A 14,153-nucleotide genomic window follows, 5' to 3' on the forward strand; every position below is an offset into this window, starting at 1 on the left:
GTTGGCTTTCAAAACTTTTTATACATTTGATTATTCATAGTTAATAGATATTAGTTATTATTAATAGTTATAGATTATTGATAACTGCTGCCCCTCTCTGCCAATCCCTTCACTGGCTTCCCCTACCCCCATTCAAAATGCTAACCACAACAAACAAGGCAATCCACAACATCGCCCCCAGCTACATCACCAACCTCATCTGCAGATATCGCCCAAATCATCCCCTCTGCACCTCCCAGGACCTTCTGCTCTCTAGCTCCCTTGTTACCTCCTCTCATGCTTGCCTTCAGGACTTCTCCAGAGCCTCTCCCATCCTCTGGAACTCCCTGCCCCGATATGTCCGATCAGCCTCTAACCTGTCCACCTTTAGTAGTTCCCTGAAAACTCACATTTCCCGCATCTATTACCTTTTGTATCACCACCCCCTCACTTTAGAATGTAAGCTCTACGAGCAGGGTCCTCCCATCTCTTCTGTATTGAACTGTACTGTAATTGTGCTTTCCCCCCTCTACATTGTAAATCGCTGCGTAAACTGTTGGCGCTATATAAATCGTGTATAATAATAAGAAGAAGAATAATAGGACTTACCTCACGCAAGCAACTTCATTGTATTGATAAAACAAGTCTGTTTGTGGTTTAGAAATTATGAGAACATTATAAAACATAAAAATCCCTATGCAGTTTCATGACCCATTAAAAGATTGTATATTGTACTACCTCTGTATTTGTGCAGTGATCACGTAGGGCACATTCAAACTATGTGGGTTGGGCTGCATCGGGCAAGAGTACTCAACTTTGGCCTGACATAATAATGAGTGAAAATACATTGTATTCCACAGGCCCAGTTCACAGCAACATGCTGTATTACTCAGCAATAGAACATAGCATAACATAGTATAACGCACCACAATGCATTACAACATGTCTCAATGCCCTGCAATGATCATTAAGGAAATACCAAATTAAGTCTTTTGGCTCTTGCCATAAAAAAAGAAATGCATAGCAAAGCAACGACTCAGTTCACCTTTAAGAAAAAAAATATAATTGTACATATTTTTACAGGAAAAAAATGTGCATATATGATCTAATGAGCCTGAAGAGCATTGCATTCACGATCGGTAGATTGCAGATGCAATGTCAGGCTCCTGCAGACACACTGTTAATATGGAGCCAGAAAGGGCAAACAACACAGTAATCAGGAAAAAGTTAGTTCCCAGGGTAACTCCACTTTCGTGGAGAAAAAAGATAATATGTCATATACAACTGTAACACAAGTCATATTGTAATTGAATGTTATTAAAAATTACCTTTCCTTTTCAACCTGGAGCGTTGTAATTTTCTGTAAAATGCAATGCAATATGGCTACCTGGAGGTATCCTGTACACAGAGTGTGTACAGAACGCCCCCCAGAAACATCATTTCCTGCTTATGTGATTGACTCACTGATTTTTCCAGAAGTCTGCCCTAAGATACAAGTCAGATTTCAGGCATCCCCTGCAATGAAAATGTAATTTTTGGTGAGATACTCCCAATAGGAAAAAACACGTCTAAAGGGATGCAGACCCAGCAGCTTTTCCTCATTAAAGCCCTGCAGGTGCAGCTGGGAAAAACAACGTATGGGTACAAGTTCCATTTAAGAGCCCCTGGAGGCGAGCGCATGCCAGCAGGACGGCGGGGGACTCAATGCACGGCCGCGTGTGATCGCGGGCATGAGAGCTAGCACAGGGATTTGTGTGTGTAAAGACACAAATCCCTGTTCTGTCATAGGAGAGGAGACATATCATTTGTTCCTACTAAGTAGGCACAATGATATGTCTCCTCCCCCAGTCAATCATATCCCCATACAGTTAGAACACATCCAGGGAACACACATTTAACCCCTTGATCACCCCCTAGTGTTAACCCCTTCCCTACCAGTGACATTTACACAGTAATCAGTGCATTTTTATAGCTCTGATCGCTGTATAAATGTCAATGGTCCCAAAAATGTGTCAAAAGTGTCCGATCTGTCTGCCACAATGTCGCAGTACTGCTAAAAATTGCAGATCACCACCATTACTAGTAAAAAAATTAAAATAATAAAAATGCCAGAAAAATGCCATAAATCTTTCCTATAATTTGTAGACACTATAAATTTTGCGCAAACCAATCAATATACGCTTATTGTGATTTTTTTACCAAAAATATGTAGAATAATATATATTGGCCTAAACTGATGAAGACATTTGTTTTTTAAAAACATTTTTGGAGATATTTATTATAGCAAAAAGTAAAAAATATTGATTTTTTCAAAATTGACCCTGACGCTCTTTTTGTGTTTATAGCGCAAAAAAATAAAAACCACAGAAGTGATCAAATACCACCAAAAGAAAGCTCTATTTGTGGAAAAAAAAGGACGCAAATTTAATTTGGGTATGGCACTGCACAACCGCGCAATTGTCAGTTAAAACGACAAATTGTGCCAAATTGTAAAAAGTGCTCTGGTCAGGAAGGGGGTAAAATCTTTCGGGGCTGAAGTGGTTAAGCAATGATAATCACATTCCCTGATATACAGGTTACTATTTAGGAAAACATTTACAAACCTGTAAATGAAAGATGATAATCAAAATATGAAGCAGCAAACAAGTAAAAAGTAAAAGTTTAACCAAAAATAACTTTAACTAGGTAAATGTTAGGATAATAATCCAAAATGTGTATTTAGTGGAACTATACCATACCTTCCCTTTATTGCTTTGGACTAGTAAAGTACACATAAGAAACACACCAGCATTGTGTAATATCTTCATTATAATGTTTTTTTTAATTATGTCTTATACTCATAAAAGTACATGGCAAAACCGCAGTTAATTTACAAAACCATCCAAGCAGTGACCCACGCTACCCACTGGATACAGAAACTGTTCAACTATTGAGCTCCTTCAGCAACCTATAGTCACTGCCCCAGTGCATCCTAGCTTACGCATGTCAAGGGCAGACCCTCATCATATGAGCTACATAACTTGCACCACATTACACATTACCTTTTTGTATAGCCCCCCCCCACCACCACCACCACCAATTGATCAGCAGACATCTATCTGATACTCCCTTCCAATTAGAACAGGATATGCACATGTTAACACATATTTGTTTAAAACCCAAACGTTTTGAATAGAGTGGGAAATAAATTACTTTTATCATGTTTTTTGTTATCTGGAAACCCCCATTGCAAAGATGTGATTTAATTCCTTTTGCATTGAAATGGTAAATGGAAAATATAGACTTTTACTACGTGATAAGCTTAGGGTAAAAAAAACTGGAATAAAGGTGGTGAAGCAAGTGGCATCATTAAATTGGTCTGATACCTTTAACCTTAAGCCCTGCAGATCAGTTAATTATCAGTTGACTAGTTAGCTATCTATTTATTTTATTAGTAATTATTGCACCAGTGTTCTGAAAGAATGTGTTGTTCAAAGTCTAAACATGTCTGTTTCCCTAGCCCCAAGTTTTATTTTTATCATTAAATACTCCCAAGTTCATAATTAACCAATAATTAGCTGCTTTGTATCAGCACCTTGCGTTCTTGGGGTGTAATAAAAGTCTTCAATAAATAACCCCTATCTAGCAATACCCTGTTCTTATCTAAACATCATCTTATCTTTATTATCAGGGCTTGTTCCTCCTTCAAACGCAGATGACTGCTATTAAATGATGTCCTTACTCATAACGTCAAGCTGTATTAATCGCTCATATGCATATTTAAAGAAGAGCTTGTATATACCTTTATTTCATAGTTAGTTCCTGTTTTATTAGAATGTCACAAGGAGATCACAAACTCATGAATGTTCCCTATTGCCTCCAGTTTACAACTCGGAGGAATGACGGAACAATTTTATTAGTACTTTCCACTATTTATTTATATAAAAGTGTGTTTCATGTTATTCACATAGTGTAATTTAATTTTTTTTTGTTTTTTTTGCATCATATTAAAATCCATCGCACAGTCATATGCACTGTCAGCTACCACTATTTTTTACATTGTGATTAGTGATGAGAAAAACATACCTGAGTTCCGTTCAGGGTGGGTTCACTGAACATTACTGAAATTTCAGTGATGAATCCAAACCACAATGAAGCCAAATGGAGCTGTATGTAAAAAAAAACAAAAAACAGCAACCCCCCCCCCCCCCCCCCCCCAAAAATAACAGTAATGTCCCTTTTCTAAGTTAATAGTCAAGGGGTGTCAAATAAATGGCATGGGAGGCTGGGCACTGCCCTGATGAATATATACCAAAGCACACAAAATGTTTTTAAAATGCCATTTTACAGTGTGCAGCAATTTTATTAATGCTTAAAGAGCAACATTAAAAATCCAAAATTCCTTTAAATAATATGCCTGGGGGTGCCCTTACCCTGCATGTAAAGTGGCACATCTGTACAAATTATACAGCCTACTACAGCAAAACTGACATTTACAAAGAAAAAAATGCTCTTTAAATTACCAGTAAATGACAGCTCCTAGCTGCCTTCTGTTTGTAAACAAATGGCTGGGGGTTTCCCTTCATCTATACCAAACTCTTATTCTAGATGAGGGTCTGATGTAGAGGTTATTAGAAGACCCCGCACAAAAAAAAATGCTGATGACACCCAATTAGATTGTAAGTTCTAACAAGCAGGGCCCTCAGATTCCTATTGTATTAAACTGTATTTGGTAATTGTACTGTCTGCCCTTATGTTGAAAAGTTCTACATAAACTGTTGGCACTATATATTGTAAATCCTATATAATAATAATCTATCTCTCTACTTCCCACCTTACCCCTTCAGTCTCCTCTCGCATTATAAAATGACAAATCAGTATGGATGTCACACCACTTTCTCATACTTGGCCTACTCTCATACTTGGCATACTTTCTAAAACTGAGCTCATACTATTTCCCCCAGCCCGTTCCCCCCCCCCCTCCTGACTTCACCATCAAGATCAATAACACAACTATAAGTCCCTCCCCTCATGCCAGGGTGGTAGATGTTATCATGGACTTTGACCTGTCCTTTCAGCTCCAAATTTAATCACTGTCCAAATCTTGTAGGCTTCACCTCCGTAACTCTCAGGAACCATATACCAGGCGGAGAAAGAAAATGCTGTTAAAATTGCACCTTTAATGAAATGAAAAATAACACAGTACAGGAACATAGTCAAAAACTGAAGCCAGGATTTGCATTCCATAGCAGATAATCAGATGAGCCAGGGGCAGGAAGCTAGAAAGCAGCATAGTAAGGAGCTAAAGCAGAAACAGGTATTGGAAGATAATTCAGTCAGGCTAGGTCATACACAGGAACACAGACAGGAATACACTGGATATCGCTGACCATGCAAGGGCAAGGAGAGAATGGGCTAAGCTGCTTAAAGAGCCAAAAGGGGCTCGCTGTAGGCTGGACTAATGAGGCAGGTTAATGGTAACCAGGTCACTGTGGAAATAACGAGTGGCTAGTAATTATTTGACAGCTGAGATGCTCTGAGCATTGAAAGAACAGAGCTAGCCAGTAAGTTGCATAAGCCAGCCCTGACATTTCTCCCTCCTCAACGAGCCCTCCCCCTTCCCCTCAGGGGGGCCCCGGGCTTGAGGGGAAAGCATCTATGGAAAGTATGGAGGATCGCAGGGGCATGTATGTCTGTGGATGAGACCCATGAGTGTTCCTTCGGCCTGTAACCCCTCCAGTGCACTAGATATTGTATGCATTCACGAAACTTATGAGAGTCAATGATAGACTGCAAGGGCATGGTACCAAGGTGGTATTGCAGTTTCACACCAAAGGTTTTAATAAGGAAACATGGAATACTTTGGAAATACGCATGTTGGAAGGAAAATCTAATGTGTAGGCCACTGGGTTAACCAGAGCATCTGCGGTCAGCATGGAGGCTGGACCTCTCTCTGGAGCGTTGCAGGGCTTTTTGGACCTGCACCCAAGTGGAACGGAGTTCCTGAAGATGTTCCTCTAACTCAGGTATTCCATTCGGAATGAATGTGTTAGGCAACATGGATGGCTAGAATCCATAGTTTGCCAAACATGGAGATTATTAGGAGGTGGCATTGATGGCGCTATTGTGAGCAAATTCCACCCAAGGTGACAGATCCGACCGGTTGTTATGGTGGTCGGAAATATAGCAACATAGGAACTGCTACAGGGCTTGGTTGGCCCATTCTGCAGCCCCATTGGACTGCTGGTGATATGCCGAAAAGAAAGAAAGCTGAATTTCTAACTGTGCACAAAAGGCTCACCAAAACCTGGACAAAAACTGACTGCCTCTGACCGAGATGATAACTTTAGGTAACCCATGTAACTGAAATACCTGCCGAGCGAAAATTGATGCCAGTTCTTTGGACATAAACACGACAAGGATAGAAGGTGCCATCAGGTGAGCAGACCCTGTGAGCAGACTCCATATAAGTATAAAGTTCATAGCACAGGAGTAAGTGATCCAACATAAATGGGGGGTCCTGAGACATGGTGTCCAAGCACTAGGGCAGGCTTATTCGCAGGAGCAGAAGCAGGCTCTAAATGACAGTCAGGAGAGAAAAGAAAAAGCGCCTCTAAGTGCAGACAGTTTACAGGTTTATTAGGTGCAATAAAATACAAGGTGCAACTCACATGGAGTGAAGTACAACAAGCTCATCAGTAAGGGGAGTCTGGGATGTCAGCGCTGGATGTATGCAGTGTGGACCAACAGGGTCCGCTGCTGCATGGAGGGTCAGGCGGAAGTCCTCAGGTGGAAAGCCGAGCAGAGGGGATGAAGCTGGACCACAGCATGGATTGCATTGCGATGCGTTTCTGAGTCTGCTCGATACCGGTCCTGGGCATGCACACTCCTTCGTCAATCAGGAGAGTGGAACAGGGGGAGCTGTATTTATGGAGAGCCACTAGGGCTAGCAGGGTTCTAGTGCCTGCCTTGTGTGGTGGAGGCTCTTGGGCTAGCAGGGTCCTAGTGCCTGCCATGTATGGTGGAATATAGAACCAGATACTACATTATTGGGGCACCTTGTATCTAAACAAGCGATTACATAAATCTGGATGGACAACAATTACTACAATCATATCAATCCAGGGCTCAAAATTTCAAGTCGTCCCATCCGGGTTTACTTCCTCTTTAAATGTTTTATGCAGAATTAAGTTTTTATCAGTGCCTATCAGTGCAACCTCACCAGTGCCGATCAATGCAGCCTCACCAGTGCCCATCAATGCAGCCTCACTAGTGCTCATCAGCACAGCCTCATTAGTGCCCATGAATGCAGACTCATCTGTGCCCATCAATGCAGCCTCGTCAGTGCCCATCAATGCAGCGTGACCTGTGCCCATCATTGCAGCATGATCTGTGCCCACCAATGCAACCTCACCTGTGCCCATCATTGCAGCGTGACCTGTGCCCACCAATGCAGCCTCACCTGTGCCCATCATTGCAGTGTGACGTGTGCCCACCGTTGCAGCCTCACCTGTGCCCACCATTGCAGCGTGACCTGTGTCCATCATTGCAGCCTCACTTGTGCCCATCATTGCAGCCTCACCTGTGCTCATTATTGCAGTGTGACTTGTGCCCACCATTGCAGCCTCATCTGTGCCCACCATTGCAGCCTCCCCTATGCCCACCATTGCAGCCTCACCTGTTCCCATCATTGCAGCATGAGCTGTGCCCACCATTGCAGCCTCACCTGTGCCCATCATTGCAGCCTCCCCTGTGACCACCATTGCACCGTGACCAGTGCCCATCATTGTAGCGTGACCTGTGCCCATCATTGCAGCGTGACCTGTGCCCATCATTGCAGCGTAACCTGTGCTCATCATTGTATCTTGACCTGTTCTCACCATTGCAACCTCCCCTGTGCCCACTATTGCAGCGTGACCTGTCTCGAGGCCGGATCATCACAGGGGTAGAGAGCATGAAGGAAGAGGAGAGCTGGCAGATCACAGAGTGCGGATATAGCCCACTGTAACAGCTTACATTACAATTGCCTTCTGCTTGTGCTTACACACAGCCCCGCCTCCTGACTTGCGCCTGTGCTAAACAGAACGCCGGTACAATGCTGGGATGCGTTCTGTGTATCACAGGCGCAGGTCAGGAGGCGGGGCTGTGTGTAACCACAAGCAGAAGGCAATTGTAATGTAAGCTGTTACGGCGGGCTATATGCGTGCTCTGTGATCCGGCATGTCTCCTCTTCCTCCACGCTCTCTTTCCCCGGGACGATCGCTCAGAGAATGGCTCCCTGCTGGTGCTGCTAGCCCCCTCTCCCAGGCAGAACACGCTCGCAAGTACTCATTTTCAACTTGCAAAAATGCGAGTAGGTGAGTGGAAAATTTGAGGGCTGTGGACTTGCTAAAAGATAGGGCAAACATAAAAGGATCCTGAGATAAATGTATAGATAAAATATGCATACATGTAGAGTAAATATAACAAACATGACCTCAAGGGGGTGGGCCCATGCAGGACCCTATAACAATAAAAATAAAAATAAAAAAAGTATAAAAAGAATGTCACAACATGGTAAGAAACAAATAAAAGTAATGCCATTATCATGGTATAACTTTGCACCATCGTACGCCAACCTTACTATGGGCCACTGGGATTCTACTTACATCTGGAACAACGACCCCTTTATAGCCCATCTAATTTTTTATTGCCGGTACATAGATGACATACTCATCAATTGGAACGGCCCCAGCTCCCTGATAAATTACTTTGTCATCTACTGTATGTCAGGGCTGGGCTCAGCCCTTCCTTCTCTGAGCTGGCCACTCAGCTGTCCGCTAATTGCCAGCTCCTTTCTCTCCACAGTGACCCACCTGTTGATATCCTGCTCGTCAGTCCTGGTTACTTAAGCCGTCCAGTTCAGATGCTCTCTGCCTTCGCCTTGGTCCTATCTCTAGAGACGCTCTCCTGTGTTCCTGTTAACGACTTGCTTGGCTGACGTTCCTTCTGGCTCCAGATCCTGCTTGCTGTTCTACTACGCTGATCTCTGGCTCCCTGACGTTTTGGCTTGTCTGACTATCCGTTCAGGTTTCTAAACTCTGGCTATGTTTTGACTATGTTTACTCTGTTTACCTCTTTTTATTATTATTAAACAAGTGTGATTTAACTGTACTTCTGTCTCGGTCTGATTCATGGTTTCTGACAGTAGGCGAAGGCCATAAATTCAGAAGATGTAGTTAATCCACTTTTTGGTAATATTTTTTCCAGATTGGATGAGCAGGATCATCGCAAGGATCAGTTTGCCATGGCGTTGCAGACCCTCCTGAGTTGCAAGGGTCACCTGGAATCTCCCACTGTGGCCGCTCCGATAGAACCTGTGTTGCAGGCTGACCCTGCTGTTGCCCCAGTCTCTGTGCAGGCACCCGCCTCGAGTATTACCTCTATAAGAGGTATGTCTGGTTTCGCTCCACTTCCCCAGCAATTTGGGGCAATCCAGTTCAATGCAGAGGGTTTCTCAACCAGGCTGAGATATACTTTGAGATGCTGCCCCAGGCATTTCCCACGGACAGAAGCAAAGTAGGTTTCATGATATCTTTGTTATCAAAGAGAGCTTCTGCCTGGACAAACCCTCTATGGGAGACGCAAAAACCCGTTGTCTTGAGTTACCCAGAGTTTTTGGCTTCCTTTAAAAGGGTACTTGACGTTCCCGCACGCTCCATTTCTGCTACCAAAAGCCTCATGTCCATCAAACAGGGTAGAAGAACTGTTGCCAATTACACCATTGCCTTCAGTACCCTGGCAGCAGAGGTTGCGTGGAACAATGAGCCCCTGATGGCTGCTTTTTCTCACGGTCTCTTGAATAAGATCAAAGATGAGATAGCAGCCCAAGACAAACCAACTGAGCTGGAGAGGTTGATCTCGTTTGCCATGCTTATTGACTCCAGACTCTGAGAGAGACCTTCCTTTAAGGAGTACTTGCTGAAGCCTCCTGTACCTTTGGCTCCGAGCTTTGCAGTCCCACCCTTGCCTCCCTCACCTCCCATGCCTCCTGGTACCGAGTCTGTCAGTCAAGGTGAACCCGTGCACTTGGGCTTCACACATCTCTCTGTGGATGAGAGAGCCCTTAGGAGGAGGGAGAGATTGTGCCTTTATTGTGGCCAGGCAGGTCACTTTTTGAAGTCTTGTCCTACCCGTCCAGGAAACGCCTGAGGTCCTGTCATGGACAGACCTTAGGTGACATTATTTCGTCCCCAGTTCTCCAGAAGGATAAGCCCCTGGTTAAGGTTGCCCTTTCTTGGGCTGAGTTGTCCGTCGAGATACAGGCTTTAATCAACTCTGGGGCTGCAAACCTGTTCATTGATGATGCCTTTGTATCAAAGCACTCGATTCCTCTGCAGCTGCGTGACACTCCACTTGCCATTGAGGCTCTTGACGGGAGACCTCTACAGCCTGCTCATGTGACTCATGAGACTGTTCCATTGTCCATGGCTGTAGGGGCTCTTCACCATGAGATAATCCAATTCCAATACATTTCCTCACCTGAGTTTCCGCTGGTTATTGGTTATCCTTGGTTACAGAGGCACAACCCCTCTTTTGATTGGCCCATGCTGAGGTTCTCTCCTGGTTGCTATAATGCAGTAAGACATGCTTCCAGAAGGTAGCCAAGGTCCTGTGCACCTCTTCACTCTCCTCCCTGTCGGAGGAGCACCGCGATTTTAATGCTGTCTTTGACAAAGGTGAAGCCGGTAGTTTGTCTCCACACCGGTCATATGATTGCGCAATTGACCTTCAACCTGGTGTCATACCCCCTCGTGGCCGGGTTTACCCTTTGTCGGTCTTGGAGGATAAGGCCATGGAGGAGTATGTTGCAGATGCACTTTCTCAAGGTTTCATCCGCAAATCCTTGTAATCTGCTGGTGCTGGTTTCTTCTTTGTGAAGACGAAGAGTGATGAACTGAGACATCCTCCGAGATTTATTGCAGTTATGTGTTGCAGTTTATCTCGACAATATCCTCATATTTTCCAAGTCCCTGGAGAGCCACCACACAGATGTCTGTCGTGTGCTTCAGAAACTAAGAGAGAACATTCTCTATTGTAAATTGGAGAAGTGCGAATGCCATTGTGAACAGATTCAATTGCTGGGTTATGTCATTTCCACTACTGGTTTTTCAATGGACCCAGAGAAACTTCCAGCAGTCCTATAGTGGCCCGACCCATGCAGCGATTTTCTTGGCTTTGCCAACTATTGTCGGAAGTTTATTCGTAACTTCTTGACTGTGGTCAAGCCCCTGACTGATATGACCAGAAAGGATGGTAACCCACAGAGTTGGTCTCCAGAGTCCATTAAGGCCTTTGAGAGTCTCAAGGCTGCCTTTATTTCTGCTCCTGTGTTGGCACATCCTGATCCTACGTTACCTTTTATCCCAGAGGTTAATGCTTCTGAGGCTGGAGTTGGCGCCCTTCTGTCTCAGCGTCCTACCTCTGAGAGCGCTATGCATCCTTGTGGCTACTTTTCCAAGAAATTGTCATCTGCGGAATGCAATTACGAGTTCGGGGACAGAGAGTTGTTAGTTGTTAGCGAGCCCTGAAAAAATGGAGACATCTCCTCGAAGGTACCGCTGTGCCGGTTCTCATTCTTACTGACCATAAGAATCTCACATTCTTGTCTGAGGCTAAATGCCTCTCTCCCAGAAGAGGGCAATGGGCTCTTTTCTTGTCAAGTTTCAATTACATTGTCTCATTCTTACCTGGTACTAAGAATGTAAGGGCTGACGCTTTGTCACAACAAATTTCCTCCACTTCCAAGATGGAATCGGTTACGATCCCTGTGATTTCTCTTGACCGTATTCTGGCTACGGTTCGCACCAGTCTCACTTCTCCTTTGGGTGACAAAAGTCTTGCCGCTCAGGTCCATGCTCCTCCTGAGAAACCTTGTGATCGCTGCTTTGTCCCAGAGAGTCTCCGTACTGCCGTGTTCTAGACTTACTATTCTCCCAAGGCTGCTGGCCACCCTGGGAAGAATCAACTCTTTTGGGCCATTTCCCAACAATCCTGGTGGCCTAGTCTACGTGCTGATGTAACCGCCTTTGTAGCTGCCTGTTCCATGTGTGCTCAGAGTAGGACTCAACAGCACCTTCCAGTGGGCCTCCTACAACCCATACCCAATGGAAAGAGGCCCTGAACCCACCTGTCTATGGATTTCATTGTGGAGTTACCCAACTCCCAGGGCAACACAGTTATGGTGGTTGACCGGTTCTCAAAAATGTCTCATTGTATTCCACTTAAGAAGTTGCCCACTTCTAAGGAACTGGCTTACATTTTTGCTCGGGAGATCTTTCGCTTACATGGGCTACCCAAGGTGATCATCTCGGACAGGGGTAGTCAGTTTGTGTCCTGGTTCTGGCGAGCCTTTTGTACACAGTTAGGAATTTAGCTTGCTTTCTCCTCTGTGTATCACTCACAGTCTAATCGGGCCCGCAGAATGAGCCAATCAGTCCTTGGAGCAGTTCCTACGTTGCTATATTTCTGACCATCATAACAACTGGTCAGACCTCTTACCGTGGGCGGAGTTTGCTCACAATAGTGCCTTGATTTCTGCTTCCCGATTGTCCCCGTTTAAGGCGAACCATGGTTTCCAACCTTCCATTTTGCCTGACTCATTTGTTCCACAGAGTATTCCTGCGTTAGAGGAGCATCTCCGTGGTCTTCATTCCACTTGGGAACAAGTCCAGGAGGCTTTGCGACATGCTAATGATAAGTACAGACTCCATGCTGACTGCAGACGCCTGCCTGTGCCTTCCTACCAGGCTGGGGACAGGGTCTGGCTGTTGTCTCGCAACCTCCGACTTTGTGTTCCCTCTCTGAAGTTAGCACCTCTGTTTATTGTGCCTTTACGTATTCTCCGCAGGATTAACCCAGTGGCTTACGCGTTAGATCATCCTTCTAATATGAGTATCTCAAATGTATTTCATGTCTCCTTATTAAAACCTTTGGTCTGCAACCGCTTTACGACCTCGGTGACACGTCTTCACCCTGTACAGGTTGAGAACCATGAGGAGTATGAAGTACAGTCCATTGTTGACTCCTGTAGGTTCCGTGGGCGCATACAGTGCCTGGTGCATTGGAAAGGGTACGGCCTGGAGGAACGCTCTAGGGTCTCATCCTCAGACGAACATGCCCCTGTCCTCTGTGATTTCCATAGATGTTTTCCCCTCAAGCTTGGTGGTCCTCCAAGGGGAAGGGGTCATTGAGGAGGGGGTACTGTCAGGGCTGGGCTCAGTCTTTCCTTTTCTGATCTGGCCGCTCAGCTGTCGGCCAATTGCCAGCTCCTATCTCTCAACAGTGACTCACCTGTTGATGATATCCTGCTCGTCAGTCCTGGTTACTTAAGCCATCCAGTCCAGGTGCCCTCTGCCTTCGCCTTGGTCACATCTCTAGAGACGCTTTCCTGTGTTCCTGGTAAAGACTTGCTTGGCTGATGTTCCTTTTGGCTCCAGATCCTGCTTGCTGTTCTACTACGCTGATCTCTGGGTTGGCGTTTTGATGTTTTGGCTTGTCTGACTGTCCATTCTGGTTCCTGAACTCTGGCTATGTTTTGACTATGTTTACTCTGTTTACCTTTTTTTATTACTATTAAACAAGTGTGCTTTAACTGTACTTCTATTTCGGTCTGATTCATGGTTTCTGACACTGTAACAACACCTTTGACCTCTCATTTACTTCAGTTAAAAATTCGCAGAGTCTAGCCTTCCTAGACCTAGTGCTGTGTCACAAAAACCATACCATTTATGCCAAAAACTATTCCAAACTCACAGCGGGTAATTCCTTTCTACACTACCACAGTTATAAAGGGTATGTACCAGTGCATAAAGTCTTTATGCAAAGCATGCCCCTTTGTTACACATAAACAAAAGAAATTTACAGCTAGGGATGAGCTTCGAGTTCGAGTCGAACTCATGTTCGACTCAAACATGGGCTATTTGCAAGTTCGCCGAACAGCGAACAATTTGGGGTGTTCGCAGCAAATTCGAATGCCACGGAACACCCTTTAAAAGTCTATGGGAGAAATCAAAAGTGCTAATTTTAAAGGCTTATATGCATGGTATTGTCATAAAAAGTGTTTGGGGATCTGGGTCCTGCCCCAGGGGACATGGATCAATGCAAAAAAAAAGTATTAAAAACAGATGTTTTTTCGGAAGCAGTGATTTTAATAA

The sequence above is a fragment of the Aquarana catesbeiana genome, linkage group LG06 (genome assembly GCF_042186555.1).
Source record: "Aquarana catesbeiana isolate 2022-GZ linkage group LG06, ASM4218655v1, whole genome shotgun sequence".
Taxonomy (NCBI): domain Eukaryota; kingdom Metazoa; phylum Chordata; class Amphibia; order Anura; family Ranidae; genus Aquarana; species Aquarana catesbeiana.